The sequence below is a fragment of the Pipistrellus kuhlii genome, unplaced genomic scaffold (assembly GCF_014108245.1).
Source record: "Pipistrellus kuhlii isolate mPipKuh1 unplaced genomic scaffold, mPipKuh1.p scaffold_m20_p_10, whole genome shotgun sequence".
NCBI classification, from domain to species: Eukaryota; Metazoa; Chordata; class Mammalia; order Chiroptera; family Vespertilionidae; genus Pipistrellus; species Pipistrellus kuhlii.
In genome coordinates this window covers 3,137-26,038 of record NW_023425405.1, presented here as the reverse complement: position 1 = coordinate 26,038, position 22,902 = coordinate 3,137, and the positions used below count along the sequence as shown (strand labels likewise).

Below are 22,902 nucleotides of genomic sequence, written 5' to 3'. Positions count from 1 at the left end.
TCTGGCACACTTCCAGGGGTTAGCAAAATGATCCCTAAAACAGAGTTTCCCACATTCAGTAACCAGAATCCTGGAATGAGAGAAGTAAATTTCCAGAAGCTAAGATAACTGGCTACAGGTTGGCTAAGATTAAGAGAAAATGTGGGTCGGAGTCCAGAGTACTAATATTATTCAGGTAGCACCACAGTGAAAGCCTCTATCCTAAGGATAACCCGAGGCATTAGCTGATGATGTAGTATATACTTGTATGCCTGAAATATGTATAATAATATTAACCTATGATGCCCTAATAAATTTAATATGTTATTATTATAGGACCATCTCTATCTTGTATTTCCCTTATTGCCTTGAAACAAGCAAAATAGTGGACAAATAGGGATTCTCAATAAATATTTGTAACTAAAAAATTGATCCAAAATCATTCTGGCCCTGTAAGTTTGGTCATTAAGCCTTATGGGAGTACATGCAGGAGGTAACTAATTGATGTGTCACTCTCACATTGATGTGTCCCTTGTTCTCAGTCTTGTTTATCCTTTCTGCCCTCCATTCTTCTCTCTCCAAAATAAGCAAAGGAAAAAAATGCCCTCTCTTGAGGATTAAAAAGAAGAACAAAAAATCATAGCTTTAATCCTGCTTTCTCTCTGATCTTTATGTCCAGCATACATCTGTGAAAAAGATTATCTTTTCATTATTTATAACCTAGAAGCCCAGTGCATGAAATTCGTACATGGGTACAATCCCTAGGCCTGGCTTGCAATCAGGGCCATCTTATCCGCTGCCCACAGTTGGTCCCATACCACTCTGCCACCCACACCCAGTTCCCCTGTTGCCATTGGGTGATCAATGCCTATTGCCAAGGGAAAGGACTGAGAGGGTGCTGTTCCTGCCTGCTCACTGTTCCCATTCCTGATGCAGGTCACCCCCTATATGTGGAGTGACCAGTGGGGCAAGGGCTTGGCCTGGCATCACCCACATTGCCTGCCACCCACCCCAGGTTTTCTATTCACCATTAGGTGATCGGAGCCTGATGGATGGGGAAAGGGACCAAGAGGTGGTCAGTGAGTTTCATAGTGACTGGTCCAGGGGTCATTCCAACTTTAGAGTCAATTGGCATATTAATCTTTTATTATATATGATAGAGGCCTGGTGCACTGGAAGGGACTGGCTGGCCTGCCTGATCGGGACCCTGGATCTGGATCGGGGGTTCCAAATAGAGGTAGAGGCTGGCCTGGGCAAAGGGCCATGGGTGGTTTACAGGCTGGTCATGCTCCCCATCATGGTGGAGATCCCCATTGAAGGATGGGGCCAGCCTGGGTGAGGGGCCATGGGCAGTTTATAAGCCAATCACACCCACTACCAGTATGGGGGGTCCCCCTTGGGGGGCAGGGCAGGCTTGGAAGAGGGGATATGGTGTTCTTGTCTCTGGTCGTTCTGGTTGTGACAACATTATGGTCGTTGGCTATATATATAATATATAGCTGAGTGGTTAGATTATTATGATCTTTGAACACATAATAATCTGGCCACTCAGTGTATTTCCTATATAATACAGTAGAAGGTTAATTGCAAATTGTCCCCTTGACCAGGAGTTCGAACAGCAGGCAGGCCAGCCAACCGCCCATGTCCCCTCCCCCTGGGCAGGTTAGCCAGACCCCACCCATCATGCATGCACCAGTTTCTCTCTCTCTCTCTCTCTCTCTCTCTCACACACACACACACACACACACACATATGGCTGCCACCATCTTTATTGCATCTAATTTCATATTCCGTCCTTATTGGATGTGGCCACTTCCATCTTTGTCATGGAGTGATAGTCAATTTGCATATTCTGTCTTTATTACATAGAATTACTCCATTTGTAAATGTGATGACTCTTTATGTGGTTCATATAAATATGTCTGTTTGATCTTGGTGAACAGGGCTTTATAGCTATGCTCTCACCACACTATTCAACTTTAACTTGCCTTCTTCACTCCTCATCCTTTTTATATACTGTATGGTGTTATTTCTTACATAAATGAATACAATATATATTTTAAAAATATTTTTTATTGACCTTTGGGAAGGTAGAGGAAGAGAGCGAAATGTTGATTGACTGCCTCCTGCATGCCACCATAGATGATCTAGACCACAATCCAGGCATGTGCCCTGTGGGGAATCAAAGCAGCAAGCTTCCAGTGCATGACTTAAAGCCCAAACAACAGAGCCATACCGTCCAGGGCAATATATTCTATGTATTGTAATTTGCAATTATACTTTTTTATGTATTTTCAGGCCCCTCAAGAAATACTGGAAGATCCAAAAAGAAATCTGCTACAATTTGCTGTTGTATCCAAGTGCCTAGAACAGAATAATAGCCTCCCAATAAATATTGAATGAAAAGTCTATTTCATTTGGTATTTTGTTCTTCTTAGTTTAGAATTTGATTGTTATATTTGCCTATACTTCTATTTCCAACTGTTCTCTGTTTTTATGCTTAAGGTTTAAGATTATTTGCAATCGACTCAAAAAAAATGTGTATGTGTGTGTGTATATTTTTTAACTGAAAGCATTGGTGTATTTATCATAATTATAATTTCTGATCTATTTGGATGCATATATAAAATTTTATATTTTGCTTTCTACTTGTCCAAATTGATCCATAATTCTTTTTTCCTTCTCCTTTGTGGTTGAATTTGGATTTTTTGGGTATTTTTCACATACTATATTTCTCTTTACTAGTTTGGAAATTATATACATTTATTCTAATGTTTTAGTAGCCACCTAATAATTATAACATATATACTTCACTTGTCAAAATCTAAAGATTATCTACATTTTATATCTTCCTCTTATAAACATATTGAACATTTTAATTCCACTCCAACTCTGCATCCCAACCTATATATTGAGCATTTCCATTTATTTTTTCCTTTTTAAATCATATTTAAGTCCAGTTTTTTTATTTCTACTATTTTAGTTAGTTTAAATTTAATCTTCTTTTAACCTCTGATTTACTACCTGGGATTACTTTCCACTTATCTCAAGTACATTCTTTAGAAATTCCTTTAATGAGGTTGTGCTGGTGGTAAGAAGTTTCATCTTTGTTGTCTGCAATGGGCTTGTTTTGTTCTTATTTCTGACAGCTATTTCCCCTGAGTATAGAATTTTCAGTTTACTGTTAGTTTCTCTCAGCTCAATGCAAATCTGCTTGCCCTGTTCTCTGACTTCCATTGTTACTAATAAAAAAAAAATCAATACAGTTCCAACATCTCCTCCCCTAAGGTCATCTGTCTGTTTTTCTGGCTGCATTTAATATCTTCTTGTTGCTTTGATACCCTACAGTTTCACTCTTATGTGTTGAAGTGAGAATTCTTTCTTAATTATTTTCTTAGAGTTTGTTAGATTTTTTTGAATTTGTGGATTGGTGAGTTTCAGTTCAAAAAAACACTTAAACATTACTCCTTTGAATATTTTTTCTATAGTCCTCTCTTCTCTGTTTTCTCCACAAGCATCTTTTGCCTGTTTAATTGGATTCTGTTTTTTTCTTTTTCAAACCTGTCCTTCTCTCACCAGTAAGAAGTCACTGACATTATTGAGGGGGTCGCCCTTTGGGGTTTATGGTAAAAGTTCCCTTTGAGACCCTTTTGAATCAGCCTATTATAGGAATCTCTTTCACGTCCCGCATGGAAAGAGTTCCAATTTAGGGTTCAGGTCCTGGAGAAGGGCCACACACAAATGAAAAGACTTGAGACTTGAAGAAATTCAATTTGGCGATATGGGGGGCCAGGTGGTAGTCCAACTCTAGTGGAGAACTACTCCTGCTCTGGTCCTGCCATCCCCTTTTATTGAGGCTTTGGGGAAAACATCTTAGGCAACATAAACAGAAATTTACATGTAGCCCTTAGGCAGGAAATAACAGAAACTTACAGGGACAAACAAGGTGAAGGCTGCTTCAGCTAACAATGTCTCAACTAAAGGGTGAGTGGTTAGAGCAATTAAGGTTGTTGACCAGCCTTCCTGGCTTCCTGTCAACATCTCTTTTTTAGTTAAACTGATTTGTTTTCCAGCAGCCTATGTTTTTGACTCTCCTGTCAGTGCGGCTTTGAGTAACAACGTTTAGGTCCTCCACATTTGGTTAAGTACCCTCAGAGTGACAGCCAGCTACTACACTTCACCTATGCTTCTGAGTTTCTACTTTCACTTTGCATCTGAGAAAGCTCATTTTGTTGCCTGCCATACATGCTTCCATATATATATTACTTTATATATCTACATATATACACATTATATATACCGTGTTTCCCCGAAAATAAGACAATGTCTTATATTATTTTTTTCTCCCAAAGTTACGCTAGGTCTTATTTTCAGGGGATATCTTATTTTCAGGGAAACACAGGGTATACACACACACACACACACACACACACACACACACACACACATACTAGAGTAGTGGGGCCCAGTGCATGTTTTGTCCCTCAGCTCAGTCTGCACCCTCTCCAATTTAGAACCCCTCTGGGAATGTCTGACTGCCTCTAGGATAGGGCCTAAGGAGGAAGTTGGACATCCCTTTCACAATCCAGGATTGCTGGCTCCCAACTGCTCACCTGCCTGCCTAATTGCCCCTAGCCACTTCTGCCTGCTAGCCTGATCACCCCTTAACCACTCCCCTGCCTGCTGGATAGATGCACTCCCCTGCCAGCCTGACCACCCCCAAATGCCCTGTCCTGCATATTACCTCTTTATTAGATAGGGTTTTTTCTTTAATGTATTGGATAACCCTAACTGGTTTAGATGATTGTATGGAGCATTGGCCTGCAGATTCAAGGGTCCCAAGTTCAATTCTGGTCAAGTGCATGTACCTTGGTTAGGGGCACATTCCCAATGGGGAGTGTGCAGGAGGCAGCTGATCAATATTTCTCTCTCATAGATGTTTCTAGCTCTCTATCCCTTTCTTTTTCTCTCTGTGAAAAATCAATAAACATATTTAACAATAAAAGGAAACATTTAAGACTCCTCCATATCTGCCTGGCTGGTGTGACTCAGTGGTTGAGACCACAGGCTGTTGCCACTGGGAGGGGGATCGTGTCATGGGAGTATGTGCCCCTGCCAGGCTGAAACCCCAGCCCAGGCTTCTGCTGCCGACCAGAGATTGCACCATGGGGGTTGCACCCCTCACAGGCTGAGACCCCAGCCTGAGCTACCGCCACTGGGTGGGGATCATGGGTTGGGCTGCCACCACTTGGCTTAATGGGGGACTCCGGCTGGGCTGAGAGAACTGGGAGCCGCAGTCTTATGGCTATGGGTGCTGTCATTTTGTTGCAGAGTGACAGTTATTTGCATATTACTCTTTTATTAGATAGGATGAAATTTTTCAGTGTTTTCAGTCAACTTCAGTGGGATGGTTAATAACCTAGATACTTAAAAGAGTTTATTTTTATTTGTTTGCTTAGTTTTTCCTTGTTTTTGTTATTTGAGTTAATGACTCCCTTTAAGGCAGTGGTTCTCAATCTTCCTAATGCTGCGACCCTTTAATAGAGTTCCTCATGTTGTGGTGATCTCCAACCATAACATTATTTTCATTGCTACTTCATAACTGTAATTTTGCTATTATTATAAATTGTAATGTAAATATCTGATATGCAGGATGTCTTAGGAGATCCCTGTAAAAGGGTCATTCGACCCCCAAACGGGTCACAACCAACAGGTTGAGAACTGCCGCTTTAAGGCAATATTTTTTTTGTTTTGTTATTTTTCTCTCTTCTCTTTCTCTGTAAAATATCAGTTCTCCCTGATCGCCTTTCATATTGAGAATAAATTGTCAGAGGAGCTACCTGGAGGTAAGGAGTGAGGGTTGTGACTGCAGGCTTCCCATGAGAAGACAGGGCAGGAGAGCTGTTGTGCCAGAATGCAGATGTTTTCCTTTGGAGATGCTCTACTCCTTAGAGAGGAACCCTCTTCAAGTGTAGGCTCTGAATTGGAGGGAATCATAGAATCAGCTGTCTCATATTCACATCTTCAAGTCATTCTTTCTGTCAGCCCAGGTGTCCCACTGCATTGGAGATGAAATTTCTCGAGCCCAATCTACTGGTTGTTACAGTCAACACGGTGGCCACCTCAGCTCCAGAGAGATCATATGACTGTGAATGGTATGTCCCAGTTCATCCTTCATTCCTGTGTGCCTTGCAGAAACAGGTTGAAAGCTCTTGTCAATGATGCTCACACTCATAAGTATATGAGGAGATTCTGAGAAATGGGCTAACATCAATGGTAGACCACAGACTTCCTGGAGACTGTGGTGTTGTCATGTGTGTGAAAATTGTCCTCTGGTCTCTTTACCAAATAACTTCCGGTAAAGTGGTGTAGATATTTTTATATGCAAGAGAATGTAAGTCATGGGTTGGAAAAAGGTGTCAAATTATGAAGAAAACAGGAAATGTTTACAACTTCGGAAAGTGTGCAGAACAAAGCTGCAAAGTCTGTGAGGTTTTGAGCACCAAGAGGTGCAGAAATACCTCTGGTGGAGTAGCTTATTTGGTTAGAGCAATGTCTTTCTACCCAAGGTTGAGGGTTCAATCTCAGGTCAGGGCACACATGGAAGCAACCAATGAATGCATAAATAAGTGGAACAATAAATTGGTTTCTCTCTCACTCTAAAAATAAAATCAATACATTAAAAAATAGGTACAGAAATAGATAGGAACTGATACAAATTCATATTATAAAAGGGCACCAAGAGGAGGTAGTGTGACAATTGTTTGCCCATTTTACAATCAAGCTACCACAACTGAATATTCTAGTGACTTCCAATTGTACATAAGGGGCTCTAATTTCATGGCTTTATTAAATTTTAATTTATATGAAATAAATTTCAATGCATTCTTTATTAGATTCAATAATCAATGTTGTGAACATATTTCTCACTACTCTTGGTATTTCCAAATAGCTTACATATGTGTATATATTTTGACATGAGTATTTAATGTATATTTTATTTAATTTTAATTTTTACCTTTTTTAAAATATATATTTTATTGATTTTTTACAGAGAGGAAGGGAGAGAGATAGAGAGCTAGAAATGCCTATGAGAGAGAAACATTGACCAGCTGCTTCTTGCACACCCCCTACCGGGGATGTGTCTGCAACCAAGGTACATGCCCCTGGCTGGAATCGAACCTGGGACCTTTCAGTCCGCAGACCTATGCTCTACCACTGAGCCAAACCAGTTTCGGCTAATTTTTACCTTTTGATCCTTTGCAACCATTTCTTCCACCCTCACATCTGGCAACCTCTAAAACATTATCTGGATTTATTAGGTTGGTTTTTGTTGTTGTTGCTGTTAACCCTCACTTGAGTATATTCCTGCATTGATTTTTAGAGAGAATGGAAAGGGGGAGAGTCACACAGAGAGAGACATCAATGTGAGAAAGATACATCGATTGGTTACCTCCCACACATGCTGTGACCAGGGCTAGCAATGCAGCCTGCAACAAAAGTATGTGCCCTTGATTGAATTCTAACCCAGGACCTGTCAATTCATGAGCCAACACATCAACCACTGAGTCAAACCAGCTACGCCTGAGTTTGCCTCCTCATTTTTATTTTTTATTTGTTTTACCTATTAAAAGGCCAATGCACAAAATTTTGTGTGCAGCCACTCATATTGGGTTCTGAGAGGGGAGGACAGAATGGACTAGAGATCTGTGAGTAAAATCCAGGTTTGGGAGTCTCAGAGATTATTATTTAGAAGGCAGCCACCCTGCCTTACTATGCTTCCATTCCCTCATACTGCAGATGACATCTTTCTCAAGAAGATATTTACCATCCAGGCAGCTTTTGCATCAGGAAGAAACAATGCCTCAGCCAGTTGGAAAACCTCTCACCTCACCCTGTGGAGTCTATAACCTGCTGTGGTCAATAGCCAAGGCAAATTAAGACTCAGAATAACAATCAGATTGCAGGCAGAGGCAGATATCTGGAGGCTTTGAGACATTGTCTGATCTCCTTCTGAACCTGTGGTTATGAAAAGCAGATCTTGGTGGAATTTTTTTCCATGAAAATGGAAATGAAAAGAAAAAGCAGGGGTAGCAATATTCATATCTGGTAAAATAGACTTCAAAATGAAGGTTATTACAAGAGACAATTCAATAATAATTTTGTGTGTTTCAACGTCCCACTTTGGATAATGCATAAAGCAACTAATCAGGTCAACAAAGATGAGATGTGGTGCCAATAGGTCTAATGCTAAAACACTCCACCCAACATCAAAATACACATTTTCTTCAAATCCACAAGGAACATTGTCCTAAACAGACCATGTGTGAGGCCATAAAATAAGCCTCAATAAGTTTAACATTGTATGTTCACCAGGCAAAATGAAGTAAAATTAGCAATCAGTAACTAAAAATACACTGATAAATCAAAAAAATATATCAAAAGGAAAATTATCAACACTTTAAGATGAATAGAAATGAAGAAAAGCATAACAAAAGTTATGGGTGCAGCTAAAACAAAACTTACAGGAAAAATTTAATCTGGAAAAAATTAAACAAAGAAGAAAGATCTCAAACCAATTGTTGTGGGGTTGAACCCTGGGTTCAAAATAAAACCACTGGAGGCTGATGATTTATTAAAAAAAAGCAGGCAAATATTTATTGAAATACCTGGCCAGGACAGCTACAAGAGCACCACACGCAGGCGGACTCCATGGGACTGCACTGCTTCAGGTAGTTCTTTTTAAAGGTTCTGAGAAGGAAAACCCCTATTTTGCAACAAACTGTTGTTTGGAATTTTCCTAGATAAAATGTTGCTTTCTACTTTGCTTTAGCCAGAGACCAGATATGCCCACAATCTCAATACCATGCCAGGTGCACTTTCTTTTAATTGGATAAAACTGTATTGTTTTCAAGGCCATCATCGAGATAATCACTAAGTGTACATAGGGCTGGCTCTTTAATAAAAAAAGGAAGTTCTGCCTGTAACCTTGCTTGGAATTTGAACTAATCCTCCCTAAGCCCATCACCAATGAACAAAGCAAGTCTCTCCAAATTCTCCTCCTGCACCATCTGACCACTTTGGAACTCTGCAACAGTTCAAACCACAGGAATTTTCCTTTGTTCTAAATTCTAAATCCTAAGGACTACATTCTAAAAACTGGGGTCAGCCCCCAGGGTCATTCCCAGTCACATCCTGCTGGACATTGGAATGTGGCCCTATCTTGCAGAAGCAGAACTGAGTGGTTAATTTCCAAAGGTTATGGTCCCAGGTAGAGGAAAATTGCCTTAGCAGGTTTAAAATTCAAACAGCAGTTTTTACCTGAGATGTATATTCTTAATGTCTTATTTCACCAATAACCTACAATTTCAAATTAAGATGGTGATTAAGGCAGCAAATGAAATTTAAAGCAATCACAAGAATATAGTAAAGAGTACAGTGGAAATTAATGATCTAGAGAATATAAAACTAATACAGAAAACCAAAATAAATAAATAAATAAAGCTTGGTGCTTAGAAAATATCAACAAATTGGTAAAATATTTAGCAAGTTTGACCAAAAATATATAGAGAATTACTAAAATTAGGAATGGATTGAGGGGACATTATTATTGAGTTTATGGGGGAAAAAACAATTATATGGAAATATTATAAACAATCTAACGTTTCCGAAATTAGATAGCATAAATAAAATGGAAAAATTCATAAACTACCAAAATTGACTCAAGAAAAAAGAGAACATCTAAATAGACCTATAATGCATAAAGAGAGGCTCCCATCACCACCACTGTGCTCACCAGCCATGAGCCCAACTTCTGGCTGAGTGGCACTTCCCCTGTGGGAGTGCACTGATCACCAGGGGGCAGGTTCTGTGTTGAGCGTCTGCTCTGTGATGGTCATTGCACATCATAGTGACCAGTTGTTCTGCTGTTCAGTTTATTTGCATATTATACTTTTATTATATAGGATAATGATCTCTCAGAAAAAGAAACTAAAAAATAATCCCAATATACATTGCAACAAAAAAGTAAGATACTTAGGAATAAATTTAACCAAGGAGATAAAAGTCTTGCACTTGGAGAACTATAGCTTGAAACAGAGAGAGAGAGGAAGATATAAGTGCAAGAATACACTGTGTTCATGGAATTGCTGAATTATCATCATTAAAATGTCCATACAACCCAAGCAATCTATAGATTCAATGTAATCCTTATTAAAATACCAATGGCATATTCACAAATCTAAAGCAAATACTTCAAACACTTATATGGAACCAAAAAATGACCCAAATATCTGAAGCAATCTTTGGAAAGGATAACAAAATTGTGGGATCAGAAGACTGGATATCAAGTTTTACTACAAAATGACTGTAATCAAAACAAGCAGGTACTGGAACAAGGACAGGCATACATATTGATAGAACAGAGCAGAGAACCTAGAAATCCACCCTAGCCATTTTGCTCAATTATTATTTGACAATGTAGGCAAGAAAATACAATCTTTTCAATAAGTGGTGATGGGAAAATTAGATAGGTACAAGCAAAAAAAAAAAGAAAAGAAACCAGACCACCAACTTATGCCATACATAAAAATAAGCTGAAAATGGACCAAAGACTTAAAATGTAAGTTGTGAAGCCATAAAAATTTTAGAAGAAACCATAGGCAGTAAAATCTCAAACATGTCTCCTAACAATACATTTGCCAATACATTTCCTAGGTCAAAGAAAACAGAGGTGAAAATAAAAAAATGGGGCTATGTTAGAATGAAAAGCTTCTGCACAGCAAACTGACCATCAACAAAATGTAAAGGGAGCCTATAGTATGGTGCAACCCGCGGGGCAACAACGAGGGCACGTGGAAATCACCTAAGAGAATGAAGCAAACAAGGAACTTGAAGAACGGAGGCAAGACAGGGTTCTAATCAAGCCTCAAAATTTTATTCAAGAACAACGGTTTATAAGCTCTCAGGCTGGGAGGGGAGGGGTAGGAAAAGGGGGGGTTGTCACAAGGTGATTGACTGGGCGGTGGGTACCTGTTCTTAGCTGGTTGGCTATTCCAATGTGGGAGGGATAACAGTTTTGGCGCTCAAGAGCGGGCTTTTTGGGGCTCTTGCTCAACCAGGAAGTGGAACTGACCAGGAAGTGAGACTGGACTTTTTCCTTATGGCTCCCGGCATCTCCTCCCTCTTTGTTTTAATGTGGGTGGGCCTTAACCGATTGGGGGAGTAGTGACCTGGTTCCTCCCGTGGGTTTCCCAAGCCCACCAGTATTAATAGTGGCTCTTGGTATCTTTTGGGGAGGAGAGGCAGAGCCGATTGGATTTGTATTGATACCAACCTCTATGCAAACCAGGTATACTCACAGGGAAATCCAGAGGGGGTCGAAATTTTCCCGTGACCTTCCCTTGGGAAGAGGGGGTCAGAAAAATTTTTGGACCTTCCCTTGCAATGCTTTGCTCTGCACCCACATCGGTACCCATACCTTTCTCCTTAGTGGGGAGTAGGTAAGCATTCCTCTGGTCATCATGCTGTCCCCGCAGGGAGGGAGCTCTGGCGGACTTTATGGTCCTGCTCACAGTCAATCATATCCAGGAGATGATAGTGCACCTGAATGGGCTTGGCTAGGATAGAATCAATCTGTTGTTTTACAAGGTTTGTTATTCTTCGAAAAACCCAGGGGCCAAAGGACAGGATCAATACAAAGCCTACAAGGGGGCCCAGGATGGGGAGAAGGTAGGGGAGAAATCCGTTTAGTCCGCTCCAGAGGGGGTTCTCAAACAGTTCTTTCCGCCGCTTTATCAGGTCTTCCTGTAGTTTCTTGATTTTGTCTCGGACAATTCCGGACTTGTTGGCGTAGAAACAGCAACATTCCTGTAGGGCTAAGCATATCCCTCCCTGCTCTGCTGTGAGTAAGTCTAGGCCTCTTCTATTTTGTAAGACTACCTCCGCTAGGGAGTCTATTTGGTCCTGAAGGTCATTGATGGTTCCAGAAAGAGTTTGAACGTCATCAATCAACTGATTAGAAAGTTTAACATATCAGTTGACCGCTACCCCTAGACCTGCTGAGCCAGTGGCCATCGCCCCTGTGACTTCTAGACCTATAAGCAGGGGGATGAACTGAACTGCTCGCTTATTACCGCCGCTAATGTACTCAAGGCTGGGCAGGGGGACGGGCTTATTCCCTGGGACGATGTCAATATCAGGGAGGAGGATAGCTTGAATGCAGAGACCTGTCCAGTTGACAGGTAGGGCCGTAAAGGCCATGTTTCCTCCACATATAAAAACTTGTCCAGGAGTGGGGCAGAGGGATGAAGTTTTACTAATGGTAGAAGAGTAGTTGGAAAAGGTAATGAATCCTACATCTACATCATAACTATTATTCTGCGGAAAGCTTTCTAAGCATGTCGTGGAGTTAAATCCTAAAGGTTGAATCCTAAAAGGAAGACTAAAACTACAATTACCTTCTGATAGGAAGTTAGTAATGTTAGCTGGGATGGTGAGGGGCATAGGTGTACCAAGCGTCATGCATAGCCAACAATTCTCTGCCAGTTTCGGTTGGAGACATTGAGGGCCTTTAGCGTAGCTTCTAGAATATCTGAGGTTTGGATATCTAAGTCTATACCTCGGGGTCTGGGTAGGGCTAAAGGGTGGTATTGTAGCGGAGGGTACTTAAGTTTGATAAATTCTTCTATTTGTTTTTGAGCCTCGGCTTCTCTTACCCTATCAGATGGCCTGCCGCCATCAGATATATGGATTGGAGCTCACGATGGCCAGCAGATGGGTTTGCCAACTGTGCCTCGGCAAGAGGCTTGGGCGTACTTAGAGTGGCCTCTGGAGGTATGATCGTATTCGCCTCCAAAGGAGCCAAGGTAGGTTTTCTCGAGAATGGCAGTTAGGTATACCTTGCCATCAGTATGGGTACACTGTTGCACACTGCTATAACAGGTAGAGTGTAGTTCTAGGACTGTTTGGCAATCCTTGGGACCAGATCCAGGTCTGCTGTCAACTGGGTGTATGATTTTAGGTTTATTCTGACACTTCCAGCTTTGTTTAATCCCATCAATACGTTGTTCATAGACAAGATAGGCAGTGAAACTGCCGCAGTCGGCTATGCGGGTGTACCTGGGAGGCTCTCCTGCAGTACTACCCCCGTCACACCTACAAGGGTTGCCAAATAGTTTTAGGATTAATTGATCTCTGTTTACCGGAGGTCCTAGTCCACCGCTGGTCAAGGGGATCAGGATTGAAAGCAGGGTCTGGATAATTTTTGCCATGATCTGTAGAAGGAAAGGGAGGGAGTCTTTCTCAGGGGAATAGTTCCCTGGAAGAGATGTTGTTATTTAGGGGAATTAATGGGTTTGATCAGGTGTTCTGGTAGCCATCTCGGTCCTTCCTCCTGTATGTCATAGACACATGCAGACCCCCGTCCCCAGATAAGGACCAGGTCTGGACCGTGCCATTTTGAGGTCAATGGATCTTTCCACATGACTTTTGCATATTGATTTTTTGTTTCCTGGTGCCAAAATCGGTCGGCAGCTGAGTTTCCTTCTTTGTCTAGTTTTAAGAAATTTAATGTAAATAATGCATGATTTAAAAGGTTACGGGGGGAGCCTCTAGTGGGATAAATATCATTTGTTTTCAGTTTGTTTATGGTGTTTTTTAGGGTTTGATGAGCTCGTTCTACTATTCCCTGTCCTTGGGGGTAATAAGGGATGCCGGTGGTGTGCTTAATGTGGAATTGATGGCAGAAATTTTGGAATGCCTGAGAGGTATATCCAGGTCCATTGTCAGTTTTGATTTTTTGAGGCTTCCCCATAACGGTAAGACATTGGAGGACATGAGCTATAATATTCTTAGAGGCCTCTCCGCTATGGAGGGTGCCGAAAATAAACCCACTGTAGGTGTCAATGGTGACATGGGCATATTTGAGGTTGCCAAACTCAGGGATGTGGGTGACGTCCATCTGCCAAATTTCGTTGGAGAGGATACCTCTGGGATTAACTCCCAGGTGAGGGAGGGGTAAGAGAGTGACACATCCAGGGCAGCTTTTAACGATGTGTTGGGCTTGTTCTCTAGTAATTTTGAACAGAAGGCGGAGGGTGTTAGCGTTGAGGTGGTGGATATTGTGGGCCTGTTGAGCCTGGGAAAGGGGATCTAAAGAAAGGGAATATACAAGTCGGGTGTTTCTGTCTACTGTGGCATTGCCTTGAGAAAGGGGGCCAGGAAGGTCTGAATGGGCTCTTAGGTGTCCAATGAAGAAGGGGGCTAGTCTATTTGTAATTAGTGTTTGTAATTGCTGAAAAAGGGGGACTGCATTGGTGGTGGGTTTAACGTGAGGGACAGTTTCTAGTAGAGGAATGGAGGACGCTTGATAGGAGCTATCAGTATAAAGGTTAAAAGGGGTGGCGGGTAATTTTGAAAAGACTTGTAGAACAGCAAACAGTTCAACAGCTGTGCAGATTTGAAAGGGGATTTAATAGGGAATTCTTGACTATCAATGGTGTATGCTGCCATGCCAATGGAGGATCCATCTGTGAATACTAGGGATGCTTGCTTAAGGGGGTTTTTAGATGTGATCTTTGGAAATATAAAAGGGTGTATAATATTTGCGTGAATTGGAGTAATTTATTAGGAGGGTAATGATTATCTAATATTACCTGGAATGAGGAGAAGGAAATAACCCAATCATCATCTTGCTGGAGGAGCCAGTTAATTTGTTCTTTTGTATAGGGAAATATAATATGATCGGGGTCTCGACTAAAATATTGATGGCTCCGTTCCCTGCCTAATCTGAGAATTTTGGTTATTAAGGATGGATATGGAACGAGAACTCGGAAGCAGGATGAGGGCAAGTGGATCCAGAGTAGGGGGTTGTCCTGCCATAAGACACCCGTGAGTGTGTGGATAGTAGTACAGATAATGAGCGAAAAAGGTTTATCATAGGATAGGAAGGTAATTTGTTGCTGCTGGATGGCAATTTCAACCTTGGAGAGGGAAAATTTAGCCTCTGGAGAGAGTTTACAGGGGGAAAGGGGATCAGGGTCTCCTTGTAAGATGTCAAAGAGGGGTTTTAAGTCTCCCGTTGTTAGTTTTAAGTAGGTAGGGTCTAAGCCAATTGATATCTCCTAAGAATTTCTGAAAATCATTGAGGGTTTGTAATTGATCAGTTCTTAAATGAATTTTTTGAGTGGTAATGCTGTTTTGATTTAGTTCAAAACCAAGATAGTAATAAGGGTCTTTAAGCTGTATTTTGTTAGGAGTTATTCGAAGCCCCAAAGAGGAAAGGCAGGCAGCCAGTTCTTGGCTGCATTTGAGGACTTCAGGGCATGAAGCTCCTGCTAGGAGAATGTCATCCATGTAATGTATAATGTAGATGGAAGGCCAGCAAGGTCTGAGAGGGTCTATAGCTTGGGCCACAAATTTCTGACATAGGGTGGGGCTATTTGCCATGCCTTGAGGGAGTACTTTCCATTGGTACCGGGGCATAGGTCCTTTAAAATTAGTAACGGGGAGACTGAACACAAAACGTTCCCTGTCTTGGGGGTGTAGGGGGATGGTGAAGAAACAGTCCTTGAGGTCAATGATAATTTTGTAGTAATTGGCGGTAATGGCAATAGGGGAGAGAAGGCCTGGTTGGAGGGCTCCCATCGTGAACATGGTTTTGTTGATTTCCCTGAGGTCCTGAAGAAGTCTCCATGTTCCTGTTTTCTTTTTAATTATGAATATGGGAGTATTCCAAGGGGAGGTGGTGGGTTCTAAATGTCCAGCAGCCAATTGTTCCTGTACTAACTCAGTGGCAGCTGTAAGTTTTTTGTTATTTAGAGGCCATTGATCTACCCAAACGGGAGAGTTGGATTTCCATTTTATCTTGTCCGCGTGGGGTACAGGAAAGTCAATGGCCGTTAAGGAAAATGTTCACTCCCTAGGCCTAAACGATTGTTTCTTGGTGTTATAGATAATGGGGCTTTTATTCCCTGTTTGTTTCTTCCTAGTCCTTGTCCTGGTAAAAATCCTTGGTTGAGCATCTGTTGAGTAATAACTTCATTGGGGCTACACATGATGAGCTTTAATTGGGATAAGATGTCTCGTCCCCAAAGGTTGACAGGTAGGCCTGGGACAATGTAGGGCTGTACCTGTCCGGAATTACCCTTGCTGTCTTTCCAAGTCAATATTTTTGAGCTTTGTTTCAGGTTGGTGGACTGACAGATTCCCTTAAGGTGAGTTACAGAGACCTCGCAAGGCCAGCTTGGTGGCCAGTGTTGTTCTGAAATTACTGTGGCATCGGCCTCTGTGTCAACTAGGCCCTCAAAGGTTTTTCCATCTAATTGTAGGGTTAATAACGGTCTCTCTGGAGTAATTTGCTGTACCCAGTAGGTATCAGATGACCCGAGGGCGGATTCTTGTCTGGGGCGCTGGGAGTGACTTTTATTAGTAGGATTTAGGGGGAGTAAGATAAGTTGGGCTATTCTCTTTCCCTTGGGAATGGATATAGGCCCTGATGGGGCTGAGGCTAGGAGGGTAATTTGGCCTGTATAATCATTATCGATGACCCCGGGGGTGATGTGGAGGCCAGCTAATGTGGAGCTTCCTCGCCCTAATATTAAGCCAAAGGTCTCGGGGGGTAGGGGCCCAAATGTTTCCGTAGGGAGAAGTTGGATACCTTGATCGGGAATTAATATTGAATCGTTGGCGGTACAGAGGTCCAATCCTGCACTGCCAGGGGTAGCCCGAAGGAGGGAGCTGATGCCTGAGTGTAGAGAATCTGTTGGGGAGATGGTGCCTGTGGGACGAACCTGAGAGCCCCCTGGTTCTGTCCCTGGTTCGGGGCCCAGGGCAGGCCTCTCTGGAAGTTTCCCTGTTTCGGTGCTAAGGATTTGCCTTCTATGTCTGTTTTAGAGAAACATTCATTGGCCCAGTGAAGACTGCGTTTACAGTGAAGACAAGGGGTTCTAGGGGGTGCTTGAGGAGGAGTGATGTCACTAGAGGGGGGGGGGGGGTCCTTAAAAGCCGGGATTTGAATTTCCTTGGTAGGGCATTCGCGAGCAAAATGGCCAGTTGTTTGCAGTTATAGCAAGTTTTTGTTGTTTTTCCGGAGTAAAAGTTTTTAAGGCTGCTCCTATAGCTAAAGCGAGGGCATGGGAAGTGCCAATACCAGAACATAATTTAATATAATCGGAAAGGCTTCCACAACGATGTGGTCTTATTGTTTCTTGGCAAGTAGGATTGGCATTTTCATAGGCAAGATGTTTGATAAAGGTGCTTTCTGTCTCGCCCTCTCCAATTAGCCATTCTGCGGCATCCGTTAAGCGGCTGATGAAGTCGCTATACGGCTCATCCGAGCCTTGTCTGACCTTAGCTAAGGAGGTTGTGGCCAAGCCTTTAGGAGGGAGTTGGCGCCAAGCCTTTAGACCTGCATTTTAAATTTGGGCTAATAATCCAGGGGGAAAGGCTGCCTGTGCTTCATTGGTGTCATATGGACTTCGGCCGAGTAACTTATCTCTCGTCCATGAGCGCGAGGTTTTACTTTCACTACTGCGCTGGGCGGTTTCTCGGCAATTTTCTACAAAATCTGTTCTCCAAAGAACATACTCGCCCCCTGAGAGCGTTGCTCGAGCCAGGGAGATCCAATCGTTAGGAGTTAGCCATCGGTCACTTAAACTCTCAAGTATAGTCAAGGTATAGGGAGCAGTGGGTCCATAATTGCTTACCGCCGCCTTTAGGTCTTTTATAATAAATGTCTAAGGTTTAAGCGGCGATATTTTTGGTTTTTTGGCTGAGGTTGGGGGTCGGGGCTTTCTGTCTCAGATTCATTGTCTGTAGGATCCTGATCAGGATTTTGGGAGTCTGGGGGAGTTTCATCTTCATCAGGGGAATTGTCTTCCTCCTCTTCTATTTCTTTTTCAGGGCCTCGACTGCGGGTGACCGGGAAGGCAAGGAGAGGGGACTTGTTTTTAGTCGATAGGGCTTGGGATGGAGTTTTGGTTTTAGTTCTGTTGGGGGGTGATTTTGTTGAGGGGGGAGTATCTTGCTGGGTAGGATTTAAGGTGAAAAGTTCAGCCTCAAGGGCCTGTATTTCTTTAATAAGTTGGACATGTTCTCGCTTTTGCTGTAGAAGTTCTTTTAAAGATGAGACTTCTCGAGTAAGGGTTATTTTAGCTTGTCTGATGGGGTCAGATGAATGGGAGTTAACATCTCGAGTATCTCGAGTAAGGGTTATTTTAGCTTGTCTGATGGGGTAAGATGAACGGGAGTTAACATCTGGAGTAAGATCAGGGTGTGGTAAGGGTTTGGGATTATACGGAGGGGTCCTATAAAAGGCTGGTGCTGCTAAGCACCAGGGATCATCATGGTAGTGGGCGGCTTGTTCCTCTGTGGTTTCCTCCTCCTCGGAGGTTAAATGGTCAGGAGGGTTTTTCTTAAGGGTAAATGAGGGATAAATATTAGTATTTTTGGCGTCTCCTCTATTTTTTCTTGGGGCTGAGTTTTTGGGTCTTTTTCCTCCTCAGAAGTCTCTGTAGAGTCTCCTGGGACATCTAGAATAACTGAAGGACACGCTGAGGGGGGACAGGAGTTTTCTCTGAGGACTGCTTCTCCTGTTTTAATGATATCTTTGATGTCAGGGTCTTGGGAGTGGATTTTAAGTATATCATGAATTAGATTCCAATAGGAAAAGGCAGTAACGGGGACCTTCTCAGGACCAAAGATCCAATAAAAATCTTGTAGGGCATCCCCTACCCTTTCCCAGCGTTTTTGATTAATAGTTCCTTCTAGGGGGAACCAAGGGCAGGTATCATGAACAAACTCAAAAAATGCTCTAAGATCTTTTTTCTTAACCCTTATTCCTCGAGTTCTGAGGGATATCTTGAGACCATCAAGGAACATTTCATTACAACTTAAAGAATTCCCCATTATTGGTCAACTGGATGGCTCTCCAAGTAATTCCTTCCCCATGTAAGCCTCTGGGACGTATAAACCTAGTAACAGGTCAGCCTGAGGTTTCCCATCAAACCAGGAAATCAGGCAGAATCACTCTCTTTTTGACTCTACCCTCTACTTCCTTGCTTGCGTGAAACAGTCGGTAGGTATAAGCCGCCTACATGGACCCTCACAGACAGGAAGACCCCATTGTACCCTCAGGCATGGCCCTCGGGAGTAGGAATTCCTTTTGTTGAGTCTGTGAGGTGAACGACCTTTGGTTCAAAGCAAGCTCAAGGTTTTAAGAGTAGATCTAATTGGAGAGGATTCTCACCAAGAAAACCGGGAGGCGGTACTAACTCAAGTGATTCGGAGTTCTCACAGCCGAAGATGGGTACCCTTCACTCTTCCCCAAATCGGCAAGTGAGTGCTTATTAGTGGGCAGGAAAGAACCGACCAAGAGAGCTAATAATAACAATCGAGCAAAAAAGGGGTGAAATGTTCTGAAATCTTGTTTGAAAAAATCGTCTACCTACCTTTACTCCGATCTGTCTCACAGAGGGTGGGACTGTGGCGATCTAGTGCTGAGTCTTCACTCGTGGGTCCTCGCGGTGACTCTGGGGGGTGCCTGGCCAGGGCTTCTCCGGTAGACGTTATCATGGGGGGGGGGGGGGGGGGGGGGGGGCCCCAGGGGCCCCTTGTTGGGCACCAATTTGCCCCGACCCATGGGGCAACAACGAGGGCACGTGGAAATCACCTAAGAGAATGAAGCAAATAAGGAATGCGAAGAACGGAGGCAAGACAGGGTTCTGATCAAGCCTCAAAATTTTATTCAAGAAAAACGGTTTATAAGCTCTCAGGCTGAGAGGGGAGGGGTAGGAAAAAGGGCAGTTGTCACAAGGTGATTGACTGGGCGGTGGGTACCTGTTCTTAGCTGGTTGGCTATTCCAATGTGGGAGGGATAACAGTTTTGGCTCGCACGGGCTTTTTGTTGCATGTTCTTGCTCAACCAGGAAGTGGAACTGACCAGGAAGTGAGAACATACTTTTTCCTTATGGCTCCTGGCAGTATGGGAGAACATATTTGCCAGTGATGCATCTGATAAGGGGTTAATTTCCAAAATATATAAGGAACTCATACAACTTATAAATAGGAAGGCCAACAATTCAATTAGAAAATGGGCAAAGGACACAAAAGACTCTTCAAAGTGGATGTAAAAATGGCTGAGAAACACATGAAAAATGCTTGAAGTCTCTAATCAGCATAGAGATGCAAATTAAAACTACATGAGGTATCACCTTATACCTGTCAGAATGACTGCCATCAACAAATGAATAATGCTAGTGAGGATGTAGAGAAAAGGGAACCCTAGTACACTGCTGATGGAAATGCAGATCGGTGTGGTCATTATGGATTTTCCTCAAAAAAATTAAAAATGGTACTGCCATTTCACCCTGTGATCCACTTCCAGGAATATAACCTAAGAAAGCAGAAACTCCAATCAGAAAGAAAATATACACTCCTGTGTTCATAGAAGCATTATTTACAATAGCTGAGATCTAGAAATAGCCCATCAGTGTATGATTGGATTAAAAAGATGTGGTATGCCAAAACTAGTTTAGCTCAGTGGATAGAGAGTCGGTCTGTAGATTGAAGGGTCCCAGGTTTGATTCCAGTCAAGGGCATGTACCTTGGTTGTGGGCACATCCACAGTGGGGGTGTGCAAGAGTCACCTGATCGATGATTCTCTCTCATCCATGTTGCTAACTCTCTATTCCTCTCTCTTCCTCTCTGTAAAAATCAATAAGATATATTAAAAAACAAACAAAAAACAAGTTCGTTTTGCCGAAACCGGTTTGGCTCAGTGGATAGAGTGTCAGCCTGCGGACTGAGAGGTCCCAGGTTTGATTCCAGTTAAGGGCATGTACATTGGTTACGGGCACATCCCTAGTAGGGGATGTGCAGGCGGCAGCTGATCGATGTTTCTAACTCTCTCTCTCTCCCTTCCTCTCTGTAAAAAATCAATAAAATATTTTTAAAAGATGTGGTATAAGTATCGGAGCTGCAGCCGCCAAGTCCCGATCCTACATCGCAAGCCACAGATGCCCAACCCACCGCCCCTCCCGTGCACTCCCTGTTCCTTTTGGTCCCAAGTCCAAAATGGCAACACTCAAGGATCAGCTGATTGTGAATCTTCTTAAGGAAGAACAGAGCCCCCAGAATAAGATTACAGTTGCTGGGGTTGGTGCTGTTGGCATGGCTTGTGCCATCAGTATCTTAATGAAGGACTTGGCAGATGATTTTGCTCTTGTTGATGTCATGTAAGACAAATTAAAGGGAGAAATGATGAATCTCCAACATGGCAGCCTTTTCCTTAGAACACCAAAAATTGTCTCTGGCAAAGATTATAGTGTGATTGCAAACTCCAAGCCGGTTATTATCACAGCTGAGGCTCCTCAATAAGAGGGAGAAAGCTGCCTTAATTTGGTCCAGTCTCATGAACATCTTTAAATTCATCATTCATAATGTTGTAAAATACAGTCCCGACTGCAAATTGCTTGTTGTTTCCAATCCAGTGGATATCTTGACCTGTGTGGCTTGGAAGTTAAGTGGCTTTCCCAAAAACCGTGTGATTGGAAGGAGTTGCAATCTGGATTCAGCCCAGTTCAGTTACCTGATGGGGGAGAGGTTGGGAGTTCACCCATTAAGCAGTCATGGGTGGGTCCTTGGGGAGCATGGAGACTCTAGTGTGCGTGTATGGAGTGGAGTGAATGTTGCTGGTGTCTCCCTAAAGAATCTGCACCCTGATTTAGGCACTGATGCAGATGAGGAACAGTGGAAACAAGTTCACAAGCAGGTGGTTGACAGTGCTTATAGGTAATCAAACTGAAAGGCTGTACATTCTGGGCCATTGGTCTATCTGTGGCAGATTTGGCAGAAAGTATGATGAAGAATCTTAGGCAGGTGTATCCAATTTTCACCATGATAAGGGTCTCTATGGAATAAAAGACAATGTCTTCCTTAGTGTTCCTTGCATCTTGGAACAGAATGGAATCTCAGATGTTGTGAAGTTGATTCTGACACCTGATTCTCTCTCATTGATGTTGCTAACTTTTTGAAGAAGAATGCACATACACTGTGGGGGATCCACATATAAAACTACTTCTATTGCCTCATGCCATTCAAATTCCAAATAAATTAGAATGTAAAAACCTAATCCATATAAATAAAAAAACAAACAAACATGGATACATTTTTTGTAAAATTGGGGTAGGGAAAGTATTTCTAAGATTTGAAAAAAAATAAGGAAAAGGATTAATAAGTAGGATTAAATGAAAATCTCACACATAATGTAGGACAAAAAACATCATAGACAAATTAAAGCACACAGGTCAAACTAGGGAAAGAAACATTTTCCAAATTACATCAAAGGGTCAAGTATTCCTGTTATACAAAGAAATTTAAGAAGAACAGAAATGAAAAACCAACAACTCAATAGAAAATGGACCAAGGGATAGGAATAAATACCCAGAGAAAAAGAAATTAAAATGTGTCTTGAATATATCAAAACACATTAACATATACTCATAATAGGAAAAATAAATCAAAACACAAAAAGTAAAATAAATTAAAATTACACCTCTATTTCTGAGGTCAGGTACTATTTCTCACCTCCAGGTTTGGCAACAATTCAAACATTTTCTGGCCTAATCTGTAGGTAAAGGGATGGCAAAAGCAGGACCACTCCTGCATGGCTGGCGAGAATGGAAAAACAGCCCAAACTCTACAGAGGAGAAGTCAGCACTGTGCTACAAAAGTACACATTTTCCCTTTGATTGTCAATCTCCAATTTTAGGTTTCTTCCTAAACTACACTGACAGAAGTACAGAAAAAAAGATGCATAAAGCTATTTATTGCATCATGATTTGCAAAAGCAAAAAACCCAAATCCTATGAAATGGTCCTTACTAGGAATAAACTAAGATATATTCACACAGTGAAGTACTAGAGA

At 42.2% G+C, this 22,902-nt stretch overlaps 1 pseudogene; it reads left to right on the top strand.

Annotated features, from left to right (window-relative positions):
* Positions 1-20,949: 20,949 nt before the first annotated feature.
* On the top strand, positions 20,950-21,894 carry LOC123651710 (annotated as a pseudogene).
* Positions 21,895-22,902: the final 1,008 nt, after the last annotated feature.